This window comes from Copadichromis virginalis, linkage group LG3, assembly GCF_057382275.1.
Source record: "Copadichromis virginalis isolate Kocher_CV1m ecotype Utaka linkage group LG3, C_Virginalis_male_GT1.1, whole genome shotgun sequence".
In the NCBI taxonomy this organism is placed as follows: Eukaryota; Metazoa; Chordata; class Actinopteri; order Cichliformes; family Cichlidae; genus Copadichromis; species Copadichromis virginalis.
In genome coordinates, this window is record NC_140620.1 from 14,398,608 (window position 1) to 14,414,219 (window position 15,612).

Sequence of the window (15,612 nt, forward strand, 5' to 3'; positions counted from 1 at the left end):
TTGGGCTTCATTTCTGTACTGAACAGTCATTTTAAGATCAGCTAGTAAATAACAATTATGTTGTTCATGAGACTAAAGTCAGTGTAAATATAATATGGCCAATATTATAGTTATTATATTAATCATTATTAGTTATTACAGCAGTGAACTTGAACAATTCACGTAAACAATTCACTTTTATTGTCACATCACATGTGCAGGTACACTGGTACAGTATGGAAGAAATATAGTATCATCAGAATTCAAGTATTTTTAGACATTGAATTTATGACACTGATTTTTTATCCTCCAAATTTCCCTGCAAAAATATTCACCTGCAAAAATTCACCTGCAAAAATTCACCTGAAAAAAATTCACCTGCAAAAAATTCATCTGCAAAAATTCACCTGAAAAAAATTCACCTGCAAAAATTCGCCTGCAAAAATTCAACTGCAAAAGTGATGAACTTTAATGACCCAAGCCAGAGCAATCAGCACCAGATCGAGTCGAGTGGCTCTCAGCCAATTAAATTACGCTGTTTGATCACATGACACCGTTAGCCAGCAGTGTGTCTCCTAAAAGAGAGCTGTTTAAAGGTGAGTGATTAAGTTTTTCTCCTAAATAGAGATCATTACAGAACGCCTAGTCCTATTTAAAATCCCATTTATTTTTATTATTTTTTTTATCATCTACTCGAACTAAGGAAAACGTTTGACTAACTCAAAGACAATTTCCACGCCTCCCCTGCCTGTCTGCAGAGGCAGTTTTGAATTTAGGAGCAGCAAGATGGCAGCGGCAAACCCTGGCGATTCTCCGGTAAGTATATTGTTATTTATCTTCAAGTTTGTCTTTTGAAACGTTAATGTTATTTAAATCCGTTGCTCACGTATAAAGTACACAGACGGGGTCTTTGCTCAACTCGTCTGAGGCGTGTCTCACTAAGCGCTACATGCTAGCATCCTGCTAACCGAGCTACCATTTACATGCTGTGCTTTAGAAAATAGGATACTCGTTAAAAAAATACTCCGCAGATATTGATAGATAGACGAACACTGCAAATATAATGTTGGAAACGAGAACGGCCTTTGGTGAAGGGGTAAAATACACCATGAATAAAGCCATATAGTGAATTGGCTGCCATGGTTGCAGAACAGCCTGATTTAATGACAAGAATGGGGAAGAGTGAGGTGAAGTGAACCAAAGCCACAAAACACAGTCAGAAGAGGCGGCAAAAGGGCAGTGATCTGTCCGTCAGTATGAAGTTGGTGTGTGCTTTGGTGAACAAAAACTCCAGACCGGTAGCAGGAAGATGGGAGACTCGTGTTTCACTGGAATAGTGGTGAATTAAAACATCCTTTGTTGGGGACATTTCGGTGTAAATGCATCCATACAGGTGAGACAGAGGCAGACCAGACAGTGAAGAAAACAAGGCAAACATTAGAAATATTAAAACGGAAATATAGGATTAATATAACATACAATTTGGGAAAATGTAAGGAACGCAATGTAAATGATATTGTAAAGTCATTAAAACAGCATACTCTGATTAAAAGAAACATGTAATTGGGTAGGATAATAATGTTAAAAAAAACATGTACAAGATGGGTATGTATACTTGTAGCCAGAATTTAACAACTATAAAGTTGTAGCATGTCAGTACCTTACCCCATCCATTATATCCACACTTTCAGAAAAGGATATGGTCAATATCTTTACAAATACTATCTAAACTTAAACGGGATATTCCCTCTGCTTCTTCTGCTTCTCGTATACACCCTCAGGGTTTGTGATCAGCCAGCGGCTGATATGATCATTAATCCTGTAAAATAATATTCTTTCGGTTTATGAATCTGTTTGCATGGATTTCTTAATCCGTTTCCACTGTTAGCAGAAGTTGTGCATGCAGTTTTGGTGTGCTGCTCTCCAAGACTACAAGCTGCGTTAAAGTTGGAAGTAACTGGCCGATGTTCCACTGTTAAAAGACCATCTGTTCATCAAGAAATGATCAGGTGAAAAAGTCATAATCTAAACACTCTGCATGAGCATGGAATTTAGGATGCAACTTTATATCTTACCTGCTCTACACTCAGGGCTTGAATTACAACAACAGTCAATCACATAAAAAATTATACTTTTGGTAGTTCTGTGTCTCTGTCTCTCTCCTCCAAACCCAGATGGCTGCTGGTACTGAACCGGGTTCTGGTTCTGCTGGAGTTTTTCCTCTGCACTGTCACTTCATGCTGCTCAGTGTGAGGGATTGTTGCGGTTGAGTCCATATGTCCTGCGAACAACTGCTGGGCAATGACACCATGCAATCTTCTGGGATTCCTTGGATAGAAAACCTGTGAACTGCACTTGTCCTTGGTCTTCACAGCTCACCTTTTTACTGTTTATTGAATCAAAATGCTCCAGTGACATGGATTCTACACTGTAACTGATGTGATGTTCTATGAAGTGGTTTTAATAAAAAAAAAAAGGCAAAAATTAGTTTGTTTCTTTATTTAATTTTTGAACAGCGATACTCATTCAGTAAATGCAAATTATTTACACGGCAGTACACTATAGGCATAAATCTAGACCCCTAGATAAAACATGATGGCATTATAGCAGTGACAACTCCTCCACAGTAGCAGGTGGGATTTTTCTGTTTTGAGGATGGCTCCTTTTACCTGTCACTACAGATGGTCTGTTTATGTTTTGATTGAGAGCCTTTTTTTGGGCAGCTGAAGAGGAGAAGTCCATCTTATGGCCAACCTCTGGCTGTATCTTGGTCATATTACCCAGCAAAACCCAGTATGCAGGTTCATCTGTAACAGTCCTTGTGCCACGGATCAACACTGTTGCTTCTACATTAAACAGAAGAGCAGTGACGTGGGTGCAGGTCTCCGTGACTCCGGCCTTACAGCTGCAGCGGGCGGCTTCAACCTTCCCTGTGATGCTCACAGTGACCCATGGCTGCAATGCAGGTTCATTCAGTCTTTGAGAGTGCAGGACCTGAAACACACACAAAGTTCTTGTCTTTAAATGAACTATGAGCCAAGGCTGACATAAATGTTTTATCTACTTAATCATAAATGTAACAGTGTTTAGAAAGTTAGCACATACATGTAATTTTTCATTTCTTTATGTGTCCATTGCTGCAGGTTATAGTGTAAATCTGCCTGTTCTGTCAGAAACCTGCCTGCAGAAAATGAACCTAAAGTATGTAATGCAAGGATGTAATCACTTTCAAAATGGAGAAAGCATAAAGTGACAATTATGAATCACCTTATATGATAAGGAGATTCTGCAGGTCATTAATCAATGTATAAAACTAAAATAAAATGTATTTTTAGTGACACAAGATACAAATATGGAAGCAAGATGTATAATCGCTCAGTTTGGGGAAATTGTGGGTAGCCTGCAAGGGCCTCAACTTCTCCATACCCACAATGTGCAACAAATGGGCACAGCTGATCTTCAACAGTGGAACATCGGCCAGTTACTTCCAACTTTAACACAGCTTGTAGTCTTGGAGAGCAGCACACCAAAACTGCATGCACAACTTCTGCTAACAGTGGAAACGGATTAAGAAATCCATGCAAACAGATTCATAAACCGAAAGAATATTATTTTACAGGATTAATGATCATATCAGCCGCTGGCTGATCACAAACCCTGAGGGTGTATACGAGAAGCAGAAGAAGCAGAGGGAATATCCCGTTTAAGTTTAGATAGTATTTGTAAAGATATTGACCATATCCTTTTCTGAAAGTGTGGATATAATGGATGGGGTAAGGTACTGACATGCTACAACTTTATAGTTGTTAAATTCTGGCTACAAGTATACATACCCATCTTGTACATGTTTTTTTTAACATTATTATCCTACCCAATTACATGTTTCTTTTAATCAGAGTATGCTGTTTTAATGACTTTACAATATCATTTACATTGCGTTCCTTACATTTTCCCAAATTGTATGTTATATTAATCCTATATTTCCGTTTTAATATTTCTAATGTTTGCCTTGTTTTCTTCACTGTCTGGTCTGCCTCTGTCTCACCTGTATGGATGCATTTACACCGAAATGTCCCCAACAAAGGATGTTTTAATTCACCACTATTCCAGTGAAACACGAGTCTCCCATCTTCCTGCTACCGGTCTGGAGTTTTTGTTCACCAAAGCACACACCAACTTCATACTGACGGACAGATCACTGCCCTTTTGCCGCCTCTTCTGACTGTGTTTTGTGGCTTTGGTTCACTTCACCTCACTCTTCCCCATTCTTGTCATTAAATCAGGCTGTTCTGCAACCATGGCAGCCAATTCACTATATGGCTTTATTCATGGTGTATTTTACCCCTTCACCAAAGGCCGTTCTCGTTTCCAACATTATATTTGCAGTGTTCGTCTATCTATCAATATCTGCGGAGTATTTTTTTAACGAGTATCCTATTTTCTAAAGCACAGCATGTAAATGGTAGCTCGGTTAGCAGGATGCTAGCATGTAGCGCTTAGTGAGACACGCCTCAGACGAGTTGAGCAAAGACCCCGTCTGTGTACTTTATACGTGAGCAACGGATTTAAATAACATTAACGTTTCAAAAGACAAACTTGAAGATAAATAACAATATACTTACCGGAGAATCGCCAGGGTTTGCCGCTGCCATCTTGCTGCTCCTAAATTCAAAACTGCCTCTGCAGACAGGCAGGGGAGGCGTGGAAATTGTCTTTGAGTTAGTCAAACGTTTTCCTTAGTTCGAGTAGATGATAAAAAAATACAAAAATAAATAAATGGGATTTTAAGTAGGACTAGGCATTCTGTAATGATCTCTATTTAGGAGAAAAACTTAATCACTCACCTTTAAACAGCTCTCTTTTAGGAGACACACTGCTGGCTAACGGTGTCATGTGATCAAACAGCGTAATTTAATTGGCTGAGAGCCACTCGACTCGATCTGGTGCTGATTGCTCTGGCTTGGGTCATTAAAGTTCATCACTTTTGCAGTTGAATTTTTGCAGGCGAATTTTTGCAGGTGAATTTTTTGCAGGTGAATTTTTGCAGGTGAATTTTTTGCAGGTGAATTTTTGCAGGTGAATATTTTTGCAGGGAAATTTGGAGGATAAAATTTCAGTGTCATAAATTCAATGTCTAAAAATACTTGAATTCTGATGATACTATATTTCTTCCATAGTACAGCACATGTGAGTGAACTCTGTGTCAAACACTGAGCTTCAGTAAAGATTCAAGTTTCAGTTATTTATATTTCCCATCACCATAAATCTTCACTCAAAGACAAGAATCTTTTACAGTGTATAAATACGTATAGATGTATTATATGTAAGAGACAAATAATGTTCATTTAATTTGTTGGCATTACTAAATTTGGCTCAATGCTTACATATATGTGCAAAATGAAAATGTACGAGCTGTGATAACTGTTTCTGATAGAATGAAGAGTAGACTGATATATTAAATATTCCTTTATTGGATGAGGAAATCAGACCATGTCATAACTGCTTTAAGTCATACAGAATAGATATCAGAGCCTTAAACATGCTGACTTCTGCTAAATGGGTCAAACTGGGCAGAAAGTCTACAAACACATAACATCCTTATAGAATATGATGTAACATTATAGAAAACCCACAAAACGCTACGTCCAGATGAACAGATTCAACTTTTGGAGATTTACTTTGCTGGATGATTGAGAATGCATCAAGACGGAATATTGTTTGGTCTGGGTCTAAACAGAGTGCATTGAGTGCATAGCTGGATTGGCCATCGGGCATACCGGGCATTTGCTGGCCGCTGGCGATATTTTGTTTTTATGGGCCGATGGATTTTTTTTTTTTTTTTTAGGAAGGGTATAGATAATGAAAGGTGTTGGATTGGTCAATTGGTCATGATCGACTCTTGGCTGGACCAATTACAGCCGAGGAGGCCGGATGCACCCTCCCCCTTGTTTAGCAATCACGTGATTTTCGCGCATTGCATGCCAGGAACTCGTGGCAAAACAATCCAAGTACCGCATCAAATGCAAGCGTTTGCAGCGCCGCAAAATGTTCATTCTCCGGTTCCAATACCTTCTTGTTTTTTCTTTGCCGCACAAAAAAGGAATGTACAAAACAAAAGGAGAACAATGCCGGTCCGTACAAAGACAGACTCGACGAAAAGACAAAGAAAAGATACGAGGAAAAAATCAAAGGAGTGAAAGTGTCAGACCCTTACGAGCACACAGAGGGACAAAAGACATTAGCGTGCTGCCCAACTTTCACCACGCTCAGATTTATAATTACACGGTTCTTGGAGTGAGTGCATACACTCATGAAGTTTAGTAACGTCAGGTCACTGCAACAAGCCCAGGTACAGTTTACCGACGGATGGGTGCAGGACCTTGAAATGCACCGTGTAGAACGAAAGACCATCGTACGAACAAAGGTAAGTTTACCAGTCTCACAAATCGTCGTCATAAATACACATTCGTTAACCGTTTATTAATATAACCTTTGAGCTCAACGGTAATTAATTAGTAGTGGAAATAATTTCTGGTAGCATTACAGAAATGTAGCAGTGACAATAATATTGTATGTTGTAATCGCACTGGACAATTAGTGATACAAAACAACTGTTTTCTCCTGTGAATAAAAGTACATGTTTTTGTCAATTTACCATGGTAATAACAGAAGCGAAACGTAATATTGTGTCAGGAAAATTCACTATTTATGCACAATAAACAAAGGAGCATAGCGCCACAATTTCTGTTCAGCGCCAGACTTGCTTGTAACCTATATCACCAATTATGTTAAGAAAAATGACGCATTAACTACAACAAAACTCTGACCTTTGTGGGAATGCTTGGAGCAGACTAACATGTGAGCTGGAGTGTTCTGGGACGTTATATTTGGTATATCCAGACCATCCGTCGGCTCTTACTTCGGAAACATGGCTTAAAAATGTCTCTTCAACGATGTAATCCGATAAAAAAAACGATCTCTCTACCCGTCGGCTTCCCGTGGCTGTCATGCGACCGACTATTGAAGTTAATAATACAACAGCTTCTTGCCATTTTTTGTGTTTCTTTTTATTGCTGTGTAACTGAGTTCAATTGAAAGCCTGCGTGCGCTAGTACCTCTTGCCACAAGTTCCCAGAATCCTTTGCGGTTTAACCCTGAATGACGTCAAATTTTCAATCTTTATCCTGGTGGGCCGGTCTCTAGTCAAAATGCCCGGGCCAATTTTTTGTCCCAGTCCAGCCTTGATTGTGTGTGACGTCTTCTTTTGCGCATGCGGGCCGCTTTGAGGGTTCACACTAGAGCGCGTTTGCTGTCGCATTTTATTTATAGTGTGAACAAGCAGACAAAAAAATCAGATTTGATCAAAAAATTGGAATTAAGCATTAAGACCTGCAGTGTGAACGTAGCCTAATTATTTTCTCCCCTCTCTCTGTGGGCGCTGAGTCCAGTGTCAGCTTCAGAAATATTCCCCTCTGAAACCCCTTGGTGTGAGGAACTTGTTTAAAATAAAACTGCTCTTCTCTCTGGGCTGAACCTTGACAGTTTTAGACAGCTTAATTTAACCGCAGCTATTTTATCTCTCACATGAAACTTTGAAATCACTTATCAACCAAACAGATCATGCAAAAACAAGAACAGAGAGAGGGAAAAAAAATGGTTTCAGACAAACACACACACACATGCGCACGCAGCAAAAATCATTACAGGACCAGTTGGACTAGAAAGCTGAGAGACACATACTTACTAATCACACAGAACTGCTGAGGACCCAGTTCGCTCACAGATTTCAAAAGCCTTAGTGATTATTATCCAGCATTAGTATCTGAACCTGGAATCATTTCTATGGAAACTGAATTTTATGTAAACGTTAAATTTAATCTGATGCAATCAGGTTTAAACTCACGTTCTGTTATTCACTGAAAATACAGACATTTAGAACAAACTAAGACCATCTGTGGTAGAGGAAATGTCTGCTGTGACTGCATCACTCTGCTCAGCTTTGTTGTTATTCAGCCTCTGCATGTTTACCTCTGCAGGTGAGTTTTACCTGTCAGGAGATAAATGCCATTTCAATGATAGATAAAGACAAAGAAATTGAGTAGGATTATTTCATATTCATTCTGTTGGTCTGTGTGTGTGCAGGCAACATGAGCCTGCACACATTAATTTTGTGATAAGTGATATTATTGAAAATTCTCTGTGTGTAAGTACAGTTTAGTGCTGTCTGATTATCACTCTGATTGACTGCTGTAGAAGTGAACAGTGTTACTTTGACCTTTAACCTCGCTGCGCTGTGTTGTTTCCTCTTTTTCAGATCACAAAATCATCACAGCTGAGTCTGGACAGGACGTCACTCTGACATGTCAAGCTCAAGCTCACATCGTCATAGTTGTAGAGTGGAGCAGAACTGAAGAACAGAACTGGAAGATGAAGAACTTGTCCTTTTATATCAGCATGGATGACTTGTTCCAGATTACCAGCATCCATCTTTTGAGAACCAGGTGGATCTGAAGGACAGACAGATAGCTGATGGAGACGTGTCTTTGATTCTGAAGAATGTGAGACAAGATGATGCTGGAACATACGAGTGTCATGTCATCAAGAGAGCTGGAAAACCTTTGAAGCTCATCAGCGTCATCAGTCTGAAAGTTGGTTCTCTAAGTGAGTGAGGAGTGTTCAGTGTGTTTGAGATCTTCGGCTCTTTTAGCTGCGCTGCCTTATTGCTCCTAAATAGCTCTGTTTTCACAATCACTGAGATCCTTCTATTTTAGCCTAGCTGTGAATGATCTGTATTGGTAGTGTCCCGATTCGAAATATTGAGGCAAGGAACAAACCAACACTGGCCCAGAAGAGTTCAGTCAAATGATGATTTATTGAGTACACGTGTGGGAAGATGTACAATGCAACTCATCAGCATAGATCTTCTCCAAACAACTCAATTCAGAATAGTTTTATTCATCTCAGGGTTCAGCCCCTTCTGCATCTGCAATGTACATAATTATGCTTACCGTATTTTCACAACCATAAGGCGCACTTAAAAGTCTTAGATTTTCTTCAAAAAGTACGGCGCGTCCTATAGCGCAGTGCGCCCTGTGTGTTGTAAGGAGGACGTAGTAGAGAACACCATGAGAACGCTAAAGGGTGAAGTGTGTGCGTTGACTTTATTGCACATACCTGTATAAAAGAACAGGTATGTGCGTTATGCAGGACATCGTTGTTTTAACAACCCTGAAAATGGCAAAGAGACACGCTTACGAAGCACAGTTTAAACTGAAGGCCATCAGCTACGCGGAGGAACATGGAAATCGAGCAGCGGCGAGAGAATTTAAGAATAATGAATCGATGGTTCGCAAGTGGAGGAAGCTGGAAAACAAGCTCCGACAGGTCAAGAAGACGCAGCTGAGTTTCCGCGGACATAAGGCGATCATCGAGCAAAGAACGAGCGGGAGAAGCGTTTCGACGGTCACCATTTGGCTAAAAGCAGTTTCACTTTCACTTTTTATGAAACGGTGCCATTTTTCCATCCGGACCAGGACTACGGTAGCGCAGCAACTTCCACCGGATTATAAGGAAAAGCTGGCCATCTTCCGCTCCTACTGCAGCAAACACATCGGCGACAAACACATCCAGCGATGGATGACCGATGGAGACCACAGTTTCACCAAGAGTGGAAGGCAGCGCCGGGCGAGTTACGCCACAATTTGCCAATGGATTGTAGATGTTTGTGCTAACATGGCTGCTGGCACTGTTGTTCGAGCTTTCGCAAAAGCCGGCATCATTTCCGAGGAGCCGCACGGCACGGAAAGTGACTCTGACAGTGAAGAAAGTGAACCTGGCATGTTTGATGGAGATTTAGCGCAGCTGTTCAATTCAGACACAGAGGATGAGGACTTCGATGGGTTTGATTGATGATAAAAATGTGAGTACCAAACTTTGTTTTGCTCCTGCTTTATTTTTAAATACGCACACTTGTATGCTTGTGTGTTGTTGATGATGACGATTACTGGTAATAAAAATGTGAGTGAGGTACCGAACTCAGGTTTGCTCCCGCTTTATTTTTTAAATACGCATACGGTACTTGTATGCGCCCTATGATCCAGTGCGCCTTATGTGTGTGTTAAATACAGTAATGGCACACATAACTGAGACTGCGCCTTTTAGCACAGTGCGTCTTATGGTCGTGAAAATACGGTAAGTTACAGTAAATCATCATGTGGCGGAGGTGTGGTCCGGCGCGCGGCTGCAGGGGAGGAGTTGTGCAGTGGGCTCAACGGGGCGGTGCTGGTAAGAACAGCTGATGGCGGTTTGGACTGATGGTGGTTTTCCTTCCCTTTATATAGTGAGGCGGAGAGGAGCGGAGGGAAAGGAAGCTGGGGAAACCGACCGCTGTCAAACGGTGTTCTGCTGTAATTCTGTGGACACTCACAATAAACGTGCATCTGATGATAACGACCTGTGTGTGGGTGTATCTGTGCCTAGCGTGTGTCACACATCACTTAAAAATAGCTAAAATAGACAGAGATGTTACTCTTTCCAGTACTTTCTTCCATACATGGTAATTAAATTCATTCTCCGAATAGCCCCTGGGGACTTTACACTTTCTTCACTCTTCTTCTGTCACTTTTTACTAGGCAAGCTCAACTGCAGGTAGAAGCTAAATGAATTCAAGGCCTTTGCTTACAAAGGTCTACATTTAAATCATATTTGTCTGTAAGCGTGAATGCTGTTTTAACCTTCCATTGCTCCAAATCACCTTACACAATAGATTGTGAAGACATCGCGCTTCACAAAGCTTGAAACCTTCAATAGACTGAGAATCAACTCTTATGAGCACAACTACTGATGTGACGTTCTGTATCGAGGCTTTGAAGCTTGTGTCGAGTAATGGAGGGGGCGTTTCCGTGATGCGCGTATCGAGGCTTGCTTCATTTATGGGAGGGGCTGAAAATGATGACGTCCAAAGCCTCGCTGCCCGGCTGTACCACGTGACTGGTTCATGAAGTGGTTCGAACTTTGCCGTGAGATATGACAGCGATATAAACCCCTCAGACTTCATTCAAAATGTAGGTGTTTGATGGAGAGTTGCAGTTAGTGAGAGTTTGGAGACCGTTTGGAGGTTTATGAGAGTGAGGAGAGACAGTCTGGAGAGAATGGAGCCAGCTAAGAAGAGGAGGATGTCCTCCCCTGTGTGGGAACATTTTGATCTTATTCCTCCCAACAAGGTATGTAAATTTCTACAGAAGATGTATTTTCATAATACTGATGGTGCAATACAATTTATGTTAAGCTGTCTGTACTTTTGTACAAGGTGAAGTGTTTGCTATGTGCCAGGGAGCTGGGATATAACAACAACACCTCATCCATGCTTAGGCACTACAGAGCTTTGCATGACAATAAGGGGAACACCGATTGTGGAGCAAGACCAGGTGAGCCATCAAATGCCATGATAATATAGCATGCAGCAATGTTACTAAATGATATAACAATATTATACAGCTGTTATAATTTACGTGTTTGATATTTATATTTGTGCTTTATCTTTATTGTCTTTCCTCAGGAGAACAATCTCAAATAGATGAAGACCTGGTTAGCATGGTGATTGAGGACTCCCAGCCATTTAGCATTGTGGAGGACAAAGGATTCAAAAGATTTGTTAAATCATTAAATCCTAGCTACGTTCTCCCCACTAAAGGTTATAAAAGCAGTGAAAATTTAGTTTTTACAGAATAAAATGTGAACAGGCAGGACTGAGGCTCAAAGCCTCAGTGTGTAGCTGTCCATACCTCAACGTTACAAAAGCACAACTACTGTCCACACCCCAACCACACCTCACCTCACAGTAAATGATCATTTCCATTTTAAGCATTTCCAAATAATCATTTTCCATACTGCCAGTATAAATATACACAGTATACTGCCATCACTACAATATAGATGTTTTACACACTCCTTTTGTTGTTGACATTTACAGGCTGTGTGCAAAAGGCCACACTCTTCAAATTCATGCCAACTAATATTTTTACGTCCAGTAGATGTCCTACTAGAGCAAATGAAGCTTCATCTGCCCATCACTAGGCACAACATGCAAATGTGTGTATACAATGATTATGGCTGCACATGCAATAAAAATGTTAATCTGATGCCAGTAGCTGTGATAAACAGTTTAATGCAATTTAATGACAAAGTTATATTATTAATGTACTAAAATAATTCCTTTATTCCCACTGTTAGCAGTGTTTGATTTAGTGTTTTCATAAAAGTCTATTTCTTGTGTGTATATTAGTGCTCAGAAGAACAGACATGTGGTTTAAAGCCTAGACAAAAAAAAATCCCCCTCATCAACACTTTTTTGTTTGTCAGGGGACATTTGTTTTGTAATAATTGCTGTTCTATCCCCACAACCACAATTGCTAACCTATCCCCACATTGTCCCCACATTGTGGGGATAGGTTAATTCGATAATTCAAATTACCACTAGGTGTGAATGTGCCAGTGAGCGTGAATGGTTGTCTGTCCCTGTGTGTTAGCCCTGCGACAGGCTGGCGACCTGTCCAGGTTGTACCCCGCCTTTCGCCCTATGACAGCTGGGATAGGCTCCAGCGCTCCCCGCGACCCTGAAAAGGATAAGCGGAAGCGAATGGATGGATGGATGGATAATTGCTGTTCTTTTGATATGATTTGCAGCAGGCCATAGTTTATTTAACACAGTGGATGGTGCAGCAGAGATACCTGACTCAAAACAGGACACTCTTTCAGGGCCAGTGAATGTCACCTCTCCTCCAGCTACAGGTAGATATGAGCAGCACTTAGATGAATTTTTTGATTTTGCTCTGACAAATATTAACATTTTAGAAATTCAATTTCCTGATCCATTTGTGATCTTTTCTATCACTTTTCCCAATGTACCTGCAATTAATTCCAGATCCTTGTCTCTGTGTCGCTCCGTGTACCTGGCCTGTACCACCACAGTCGCTGTCTTCACAGTTTCCGCCCTCCGTCTTTCTTTCACACAATGTTGTGATCATAGTCCTAGACCCTATCTTTGCATGTGATTAGTTACATTAAAATGAAGGCCTACAGAAGATGACATCAAGTCATTGTGAGCTGAGATTCTAGGTTTATCCAATTGTCACAAGAAGTCACCAGCAGGGACAGTACTTGTTGAGAGTCCGAATCAGAAGAAGATGTTTCGGACTCTGGAGGTGTGGAAAGTGACTGACCTTAGGTACCGACCAGAGGGCACGGGTCACACAGGTGGTGGGTGGGGTGCAAGGGGTCACCCATGATGACAGTGGTTTTCCTGAGAATGGAGGACATGGCAATGGCCTCCATGGGTGGCAGAGGGCAGCCAATGTTTTTCTTTTGTGGGGTTAATTACCCTCTGTGCAGCCTTTCTGTTCTCAGTTGTGGCCCCTGCGTACCTAATACCCAGGCAGTAGGAGAGTACGCTCTCCACTGAAGCACAGTAAAAGACTCGCAGCAGCTTCCGGTCTGGGTTATTCTTTCTCAGGACAAGGAGGAAATGCAGTTGCTGCTGGGCCTTCTTTACCAGCATGTTGGTGTTGTGGGCCCAGGTGAGATTGACAGAGATGTGGCTGCTGGACTCATGGACTGTTTGGGGCCAGTTGATGAGGAAATATTTAAATCAGGATCAGGTTTAAGGTGGTCCAGTTTGGTGGTAAAAATGTCTGGGATTATGGTGTTGAACGCTGAGATGTAGTCCACGAAGACCATCCTCACGTATCTTTTCCTGTGACGGCTATAGGTCTGTAGCCATGACCAGGGTGCTTGGAGGGGCTTTTTTTTTCCTGAGGGAGATGTAGGCAGGGAAGGAGCAGAGAGATTCTGTCAGATTGTCCTAGGTCATGGAGGGGTGTCAGTCTGTAGGCCTGCTTGATATCTTCACATGGTTCAGTGTCCTTACCCCTCTGGTAGGACATGTAACATATTGGTGGAATTTGGGGAGTACAATTTTCACACATGCCTTATTAAAGTCCCCAACAATGATATGGACACCCTGGTTGCTTTCTGCTCTGGTCGCACCTTTCCTTACAGGAGTATTTGGTGTGATCCTGATGGTATAATGTCCAGCTTGGTAAATCCACCTAGGCATTGGGGATGTTTGGATGGAGCCAAGATTCAGTTACAATTCAGTTTCAGTAGATAACACTCCCAGACAAAACAGTTACAGTAAATTTCTGATCAACTATAAAAATATTTTTGATGATGTTATTGTGTATTATGTTGTTTCTATGTGCTGTATTTTTAATAATAAGTTAAGCACTTTGTAATAGATTCTTGTCTAAAAAAGTGCTATATTAATAAGTTTTAGTTACTTATTTACTTCACTCATCACCTACTTGACAGCTGACACCCTACATATGTTTCTTACCTTCAGGTCAGCCAGGAGGAACCAAATGGATGGATCTGTTGGAGGGATATGTCTGACTGATTGTCGTAGTAGTTTGTTTTGTTATTATTGTTGTTAATACAAGTATTACAGTTGTTGGTTGTGCTATTTCACTTCCTGTTTGTAGAAAGCAGCAACTTCCCAAGTCTGATGATACCTTTAACCCCTATTCCAGCTGCGAATTCACACATATAAGTGAATATAACAGCTTCTCTTGGCTCTCTGTGAAGGTGGTCGCACTTTTTCTCCTCTCCTCCTTCCCCTTATCTTCCCTGCTTAGCCTCTTGTGTCCTTGTCTTGTCTCGTGTGAATTACTTTTCCCTCGAACAGTCTCTCACTGTCGTTCTCTAAAACCTAAAAGAGAATTATGGATTTGATCAACTGGTGTCTGAATGCTATTGACACCCTTTTCTCAACGAGAAGTCTGGGCTCGGGAGAGCCCGAGTGCCCTGGAGGGACTTTCCCTGCCGAATACACGATGGATGGGTGGCAGACCTGGAGGATCTTGTGCCTGGCGGGACTGTCGAACGAGGACGCTGAAGATATCTACCTATTCGGAACCATGATAACAGCTTGCTTGGCCCTGACTTATCGGAGAAATAAGAGAGCGGAACCAGCTGTTCAAACCCCCCCAAGACTGACCGCTGGAATTGAAGCGATGGGACAAGGCGCGACCTCTCACACCGAACGCAGCATGGTCAACACCTTGGAGATGCTTACAGCTGCTGTGAAGACTCAAACTAACACCATTGAGCATATGATGGGATACATCAGAGAGGGGCCTGCTCACAATGACACCCTTGAGTGAAAGTTGGATCACATCGCAGAATGGATCGCTGCAGTCGTGGGGTCTCAGAATCAAAAGAATGACAACACCACGGAACAGAAGTTTGATACCATCATGGGGAGGCTCGCGGCTCTCCAACGGGAGATCGAGAGACCAGTGTCAGAGTGCTAAATTCGGAGCTGCTCGCATAAAGGAGAAATCAACAATATTCAACATATGGACACCACGGCGCCAGCTGCTCAGGCCCAAGGCTGGAGCCCACCAAAACAGCTCCCTGATAACGACTGTGTGATGACTATTCTTCCCATCCCATGCAAGGCCACCTGGGTTGGCTGGCAGACTGTTTACTTAGCCTGATAGAGCGAAGGACACTGTCTCAGCTGGACTCTGGACACGCACACACATACACTTACACTGATAAGCACGCACTCATCCC

General features: G+C 41.6%; 2 long non-coding RNA genes across 3 annotated transcripts; one reads left to right on the forward strand and one right to left on the reverse strand.

Moving 5' to 3' along the window:
* The first annotated feature begins 227 nt into the window (after positions 1-227).
* LOC146712967 (uncharacterized) lies at positions 228-2,449 on the forward strand. Of its 2 annotated transcripts, none has more exons than XR_014919266.1 (3): positions 228-575; positions 738-1,988; positions 2,154-2,449. It is a non-coding gene; the product is annotated as an uncharacterized LOC146712967 (long non-coding RNA). The 2 variants fall into 2 exon arrangements; XR_014919265.1 differs by having other exon boundaries at positions 738-795; positions 1,868-2,449.
* A 56-nt stretch (positions 2,450-2,505) lies between these two features.
* Positions 2,506-5,002, reverse strand: LOC146712968 (uncharacterized). Its single transcript, XR_014917554.1, has 3 exons — positions 4,824-5,002; positions 4,602-4,659; positions 2,506-2,973 (listed from the first exon to the last, which is right to left on the reverse strand). It is a non-coding gene; the product is annotated as an uncharacterized LOC146712968 (long non-coding RNA).
* Between the last annotated feature and the right edge of the window lie 10,610 nt (positions 5,003-15,612).